We start from the raw sequence: 6968 nt of genomic DNA on the forward strand, positions 1-6968 counted from the left end.
CTGCTTTGAAGAATATATATATATAAATTGTTGCGTGTAAAAAAAATTATAATTAAAAACAATTATCATCATAGCATTTTATGACAGTTGTATAGAAACATGTAGATAAGTCATGAGTGGTTCATAGACGGGGTAAAAAAAAAAAAATTTAAGTGGCATGAATCGACTAAGAGGGCAAAAAATTTATATTGAATGTGATTATCATACATTATTTTTATAAACAGGAACTGAAGATTATGAATGTAATTATCGCACAAGCGACAATGTGCATTTATAATTGTGTTGGCATGCATTTTTCATAAGGGCAAAAAATTTATATTGAATGTGATTATCATACATGCACTTTTCATAAACATACATGAATATTATATTTGTGTATGGCAAAAAAGTGAATGTTCAGTCATCACAAATCGGACGATCCAGATCACAAAAAATAAGACGGTCCAAAATTATCGATCGGTGAGAGCAAGTGGAAAAAAAATAAATAAATAGAGTGGTCGGACGTAACCACGTCTTAAAAATAATGCACATGATGCCATAAAACTTGAGAAAAAAAATTGAAGCTTGAGGCTTGAGAAAGAACTTCTACTTTTGATAAGGAGTTGAAGTACAACACCACTCTTGCCACCGTTGATTGCGACTGATAACTATTGATCACCGCCGGCCGCCGGTGACCACCACTGACCGTCGTCGATCACTGCAGACCCTTTCCAGACTGTGGGATGAGGAACTGTAAACGTAACATCCAGTTTATAACGGATGTCTTCAGTTGAGCTAGGCCCCATAGTTGTTTTCCTTTTTGATTTTTCCATGTAAAAGCTTTTAGTGTTATAATGAGTTTTTCTCTCTCTTATGAGTGTGTGTTGAATCTTCGTACAATACTAAGATAATAATGTGTTGCTCTACTGCCACGAATTTTCTTGCATGCATCAAGACTGTACTGTGCTACAAGTGTTAACAGAACACAGATTGAGGGATGCTTGACCACTAGGAGGAACAATTCATCATAATCAATATCCCTTCTCGTTGTGTGACGTCTTTTGCCCCTAATATTGCCTTATACCACACATCTGCTCCATGAGATTCTTCATTCTTTGTATAATCGCATTTGCACTCGATGGCTTCCTTCCAGGAAAAAAATCTTCACTAATCTTAAAATACCATTCTTCCGAAGGGACTCCATCTCTTCATCTATTGCCGCTGTCCAAAGATCACGATTAGGGTTTTCCACCTTTTTTTTTGGAGTGACAAGAAATTTCTACCTTCATGGCTGAAAGCATAAATGCAACATAATCCCTCATTCAACGTGGTTTTGGGACATTCCTCCGACTGTTCCAGGTGACTGAACCCTCTACCAAGTGACAAACAAATTCTATGGCATCAGCCGAATAGATTTTATCTAACTCAGCATTAAATAATATACCCCAAACTTTCTCCACCGTAGTCCAGTCCATCCTCTCTATCACCTTGTTCTGTTGTAGTGTCTCTCAAATAATGAAGTGTTGCTCTATCCCAGTTCGCTGACACTCTTGCAAGAACGCATTTGAAGTGTATCTGCCCACATTGTCTGATCTGACATATCAGATCTTTTTACCAGTCTGAGTCTCAATCCACTTCTTTCATCTTCGAAGTTATGAAAATCTTCAACACTTAACTTTTGCACTTCATGGTGTACACCCAAACATACCTAGAGTAATCATCAATAAAAGAGATAAAATATCTCCACCTACTAAATGATGTTGGCTTCATTGGGCCCCAAATATCTGTGTGAACATATTCTAAAATACTTTTAGTAATGTAGATGACAGTCCCAAAATATATCATATCTTCTTGTCAAACACACAATGTTCAAAGACATCAAACTTGCAGGTGCTCGCTTCTTGGATCACTTTTTACTTCACCAAATCCTAAAGTTAAGTCTTTCCAGTATGAGCTAGCCGCATGTGCCACACAACAGTGACATTAGAAGAATTATCAGCAAGATTGTCTGTTCTAATCACTCTAGCATCCTAAAGAGAGTAAAGATTGTGATGGCGAACTCCCTTTATAAAAATCATTGCTTTCTGACATATCTTCAGAACTCCTGCATTAATAACTATCTTGTAGCCCTTGGACTCTAAAATCCCAACTGACACTAATTTTTTATTGATATCAGAATCTTGATTCATATTGGTCAGCTCTCTCATAGTACCATCATGCATCCTGATAAACGTACTCCCTACACCAATAGTACAACAAACTTGATTATTGCCTATAGTCACTGCACCATTGTCTAGCTCATTATAAAATCATACTCGATGAGGACAAATTTGATAGATAACACATGTTTCCAAAGTATAATTTGAATCATTTTTAAAGAAATTACAATAAAAAATCCATATAATGATACATTTGAATCTGCCTCTTTGCATATTTCCACTTTGATATTGACTTTTACCCCAGATGTAACTTTTTATCACTTCTCTTTCAGCTTTAGATAATCAAACTTCCAATAATTGATCTCTAAGCAAAAAACACACTGATTTTTTTCCAAGAACATGCCCACGAGACTAGCCCTGCTTTGAAGAAATGTCGCCACTGTCACCTTTCTTTGTTGAATTCTTCTTTTTCTCAGATCTGCCATATTGAAGTGTAAGTGTCTCAGCTGACTCCATCTTTATGGATTTCTTGTCCCTTTGACAGAACACATGATTCAACAATGTCGTAGTCATTTCTCCATAATTCAAGGTCTTCTTCCTATGAGTGATGTCATAGTGAATTTTTCACACACATCCCAGAGTGAATTAAACAGAAAGAGCATCTTCTCTTCATCTCCAATCTTTTTATCCAAATTTAATAGATTTGCTAACATCTTTGTCAAGTCTTCAAGTGCTCATCGATGTAATCATTTGTTTTGTCTGAATCCTGTAGAGTCGAGGATTCATACGGAAACAATTGTGCATATTATTCGTGAGATATTTTTTTTTCATCATCCTCTCTTTATTTCCTGTATAAGTCTTTATTGTCATCCCATATTTGATCTCATAGGTTAAACAAGCACACCGGTCCATCTTCAACCAATCTTTGTCGGATATCTCTTTAAGACATTCATCGCTATCGAGGACTTCTTCCAGATTCAAAGAACATAGCGTATTGATAAACTCATACACTACATGGTAAAGTTCTATTTGCTGTCAACTTCTGTCACGTCAATTTTGATTGGATTTATAACCATCTAATGAGTCGACTTTTTCACTGTCATAGTTAACGTTGAAAAACTTGACATTATGTTATCATTCATAACTACCATTTTTAGAATTTATTGTCAAAAAAATTCCTCTAACAGAATACAATGAAAAAGAAACAAAAAAAAAAAAAGAGAGAAAACGTTCACATGAAAAAAAAAATCAGAAAATAAAAAATTCTCTTCTTTTTTTTTTTAAAAAATTTTTTTTTTTTTTTTTTTTTTTGTAGATTCTCTATTTCCAGATCCCGAAATTCCTTTTTGGCTTCTCGAAATGCTCCTTCCCTTTTCCTCTTCAGCAGTTCCCCATAAATCTTCAATAGAAGCTGCTTTCCCATCTGAAACTTCCCTTTTTTTTCTTTCGCTTCTCATTCCAGTGCCGATTTTCTTTTGCTTTCAAAAAAATTCCCATTACTAACGAAATTTCTTTTTCAGAACTTCACACCACTTTCCCTTCTAAGACTTCTAAAAGGGAAACCTTTCCTCTCTTTGTGCTGGTACCGATATCTCCTCGCTGAGCACTCTAATCCACCAATGTTGCCGACCAATCCTTTCGCTGGACTGCGCACTATCGTGGGACCTTGCCCGGGCTTGTCCGACGTCGCCGGAACCGCCAGAGCTTGCTGGAACCATCGTCGAACTTCGCGTTCAAGCTAACCCAGCAAAGCATGTCGGACCATGTTGTTGCAACACGTGTCAAATTTGTTGCCTTCAATCTCGAACCAAGCTTAGATCACAAGCAACCAATTGTTATGCGAAAACAATACAGAAATAAAAAAATTCACTTAAAAATAATCAAAAATAAAGGATTTAAGTGGTTCAACTTGGAATTAATTAACCTACATCCACAAGAAAAGAGATTTCACTAGCACCAAATCGGGAGAAAGAAAGACTTTAGGCTACAACTTTTACATTTCTCACTACAACTCTATCGTAAGACCTAAGTCCATTTTATATAGGACTAGAGCATACAATCAAATAAAACTGAAAGACTAAATTAGACATAATTACAATTAAGTCATAAATATGATTATGATTAATTTTTTAAATTAGAGTGGATATATATATATATATATATATATATATATATAAATTTAAGTTTAGTTGGTAGATATGCAAATATAAAGACAATGTATGTATATATATGTAGTGAATCTTAAAATGTGCTTCTGGTCACGCCCAGTGAATAGAGCGTTGGTCAGATGAGCCAATAGTAAACGAAAGGAGCAACACAAATTAAATAATTTTTTTTTTAAATAGATCTAGTAGTCTTTTCTATAAGAATGACTTCCTTATTTATAAGTCAAAGGAAGAAGTTTGGTAAATTACATAATTGTCATTCATTTAATGGGTGTTTTACAATTATTTATGAGTCCTTACACCTTTACATTTTTTAACCAAACAAGGCATATTTTGACTTTGCAATCGCTGATGGCGTCGTTCCATATCTGTAATTGCCCTACGCATCATTTTGTATTTGTAGCTGTTTGGCTTTGATATGCAAAATTCGTTTGGTTGACCAAAAAGCCACTCGATCTACTGAACTATCTTCGATTGTCTTTTTTCGAAGAATCCATTGTGAAAACTCATTATCCTTTGAGAGAATCATTCCATCATATTACTGTAATTTGACGGACAGTATACCTCCGATCAATGAATGTTGTTCTAAGGAATACCTTTTAAGTTGGTTAAATCGTTATCAATATCGGTATGCGACTCTCATTGCTTTGATCCGACTAACACTTGGTTGACAAGGCGTTCGACCAACTAAAGTGTTACCGATTTGCTCGGCCTTTTGCCTCTTTGTTCATGTGTTTCATTGGGTCTCCTCAGGCTTTATGTGTGTGTGTGTGTGTGTGTGTGTGTGTGTGTGGCCTTAAGCCAAGTGATACTCGAATTATTCGCATGCCAGGTCGCCCCCATATATAGTGGGGGTTGAGCCAATAGGGTGAGTTGGGGATCGGACAATTTCTCAATCACCCATCAGTACATTAAAAGCCATTTAATTGGCACACCTTTCGCCATCCACGTCTCTATACAATAATAATATTTTCGTGTGTGTGTATATATATATATATATATATATATATATATATATTGACACAAAGGCACATAAGCACACACAATTTAATACAATAGCTTTGATCAAATCCAAGTCGTTTTGTATATTTATTTAATTATATTATGCTAATAGTGTATATAACTCCTCGTGACGTATCCCACCTGATTTGTCTACTTCAAATCTTAAATTGATTATATTTGTTTCTTACCAAATTATTAGACTAACTTGCTTTATTTAATTAATATATTTTTTTCACGTAGCATGTATATCTAACTGTAATTTGAGTAATTAAATTTTAACTCAAATTAAAAGAAAATTACTTGGCGTATGAAATTAATCTTGATGCGTGCTAGAAATTTCTTGGCGGTAGAGTAATTGATTATCATTTTAGCATTGCACGATAACTCAACACACACAGATAAAAGAAGAGAAGTAAGCAGGAGGAGACACCTCGATATTTTGCGTGGAAAAATCTTTAAATGGGTAAAAAATCTTAAGAACTAGCCCAACTGAAATATGAAAATATTATATTCTAATAAATCTCTCTCTCTATACGCTATTCATTGGGATTGATTCATAAACAATTTTCGATTCAACAGTAATAAATGAATTTAATGCATGTCACAAAATTTTTAAATATGACTTATTTAAAATATTTGCTTTTCTATAATTATTTATAAAACATATTAATATTTAATTTTTTTTAAACTGTATAATAGAAAAATTACAATTTACTTTATATAAGTTAATGTAAGTATATTTTTAATAAAATGTAGTGATTAAATTAATGCATAAATAAATTTATGATTTTTTGAAGTTACAAGTATGAATAATTATTTTGAGATTATTTTTTTTTTTGGTGAATTTAAAAAATGAGATTTTTGAACGTAAAGAAAATGCTCAACCATAAATCATCAATTATTCTGAGGTTTGAACGTAAATCCCTATTAGACTAATAATGCATTCTATTTTAAATACAATAATCTCCCTCCCTTTCAACGCACAGACATTTAAATTATTAAAAATAAATATATTGTCCTAACAATTTGGGAACGCAATAGGACACGTGTCGATTAACTATTGAACCTCAAGTTCAGAACTGCATGCGCCACCGTAAATATATATATATTTTTATTTTATAGAAATCAAAATGATATATAAATTGGTGCATTTAATGGAATTTGTTCGCAAATATTCCGACTTAATATTGTCCAACTCTCTCGTATTCTGCCACGGGTCCACAACGCCAGCCATAGTCCACTAGCTGATTGGCCCATCACTCATTGTAAGCCACGTGTCAGTTCCTAAAAATCAAGACCATCAATACTTCCCTCTTAATTGCGTTGATGAATCTTAAAATGACTTCCGCTACCCCTATAAATCGGCCCTGATATTGCAAACTATAGGTCTTGTTTTGTCATTTAGTCTGTGAGTTGTACGATTTTCGACCACACGCATTGCAACACGGTACGCGTCTATTTAAGTTCGCACGTGCCACGGCTGGCGAACTGTTTTTAAATGCCACTAAACCCAACTAGGGGTGTAATTAATTTAAGCCAACTCATAGATCGGCTAATAACGATTCAAATTTGAATAAGTCTCCATTATGCTTGCCAGCTAGTCAGTTCATTTCATTTATCACTCTCTCTCTCTCTTTATATATATATATATGCTAGCCGCATG

Source organism: Phalaenopsis equestris, unplaced genomic scaffold, assembly GCF_001263595.1.
Source record: "Phalaenopsis equestris unplaced genomic scaffold, ASM126359v1 Scaffold001314, whole genome shotgun sequence".
Lineage (NCBI taxonomy): Eukaryota > Viridiplantae > Streptophyta > Magnoliopsida > Asparagales > Orchidaceae > Phalaenopsis > Phalaenopsis equestris.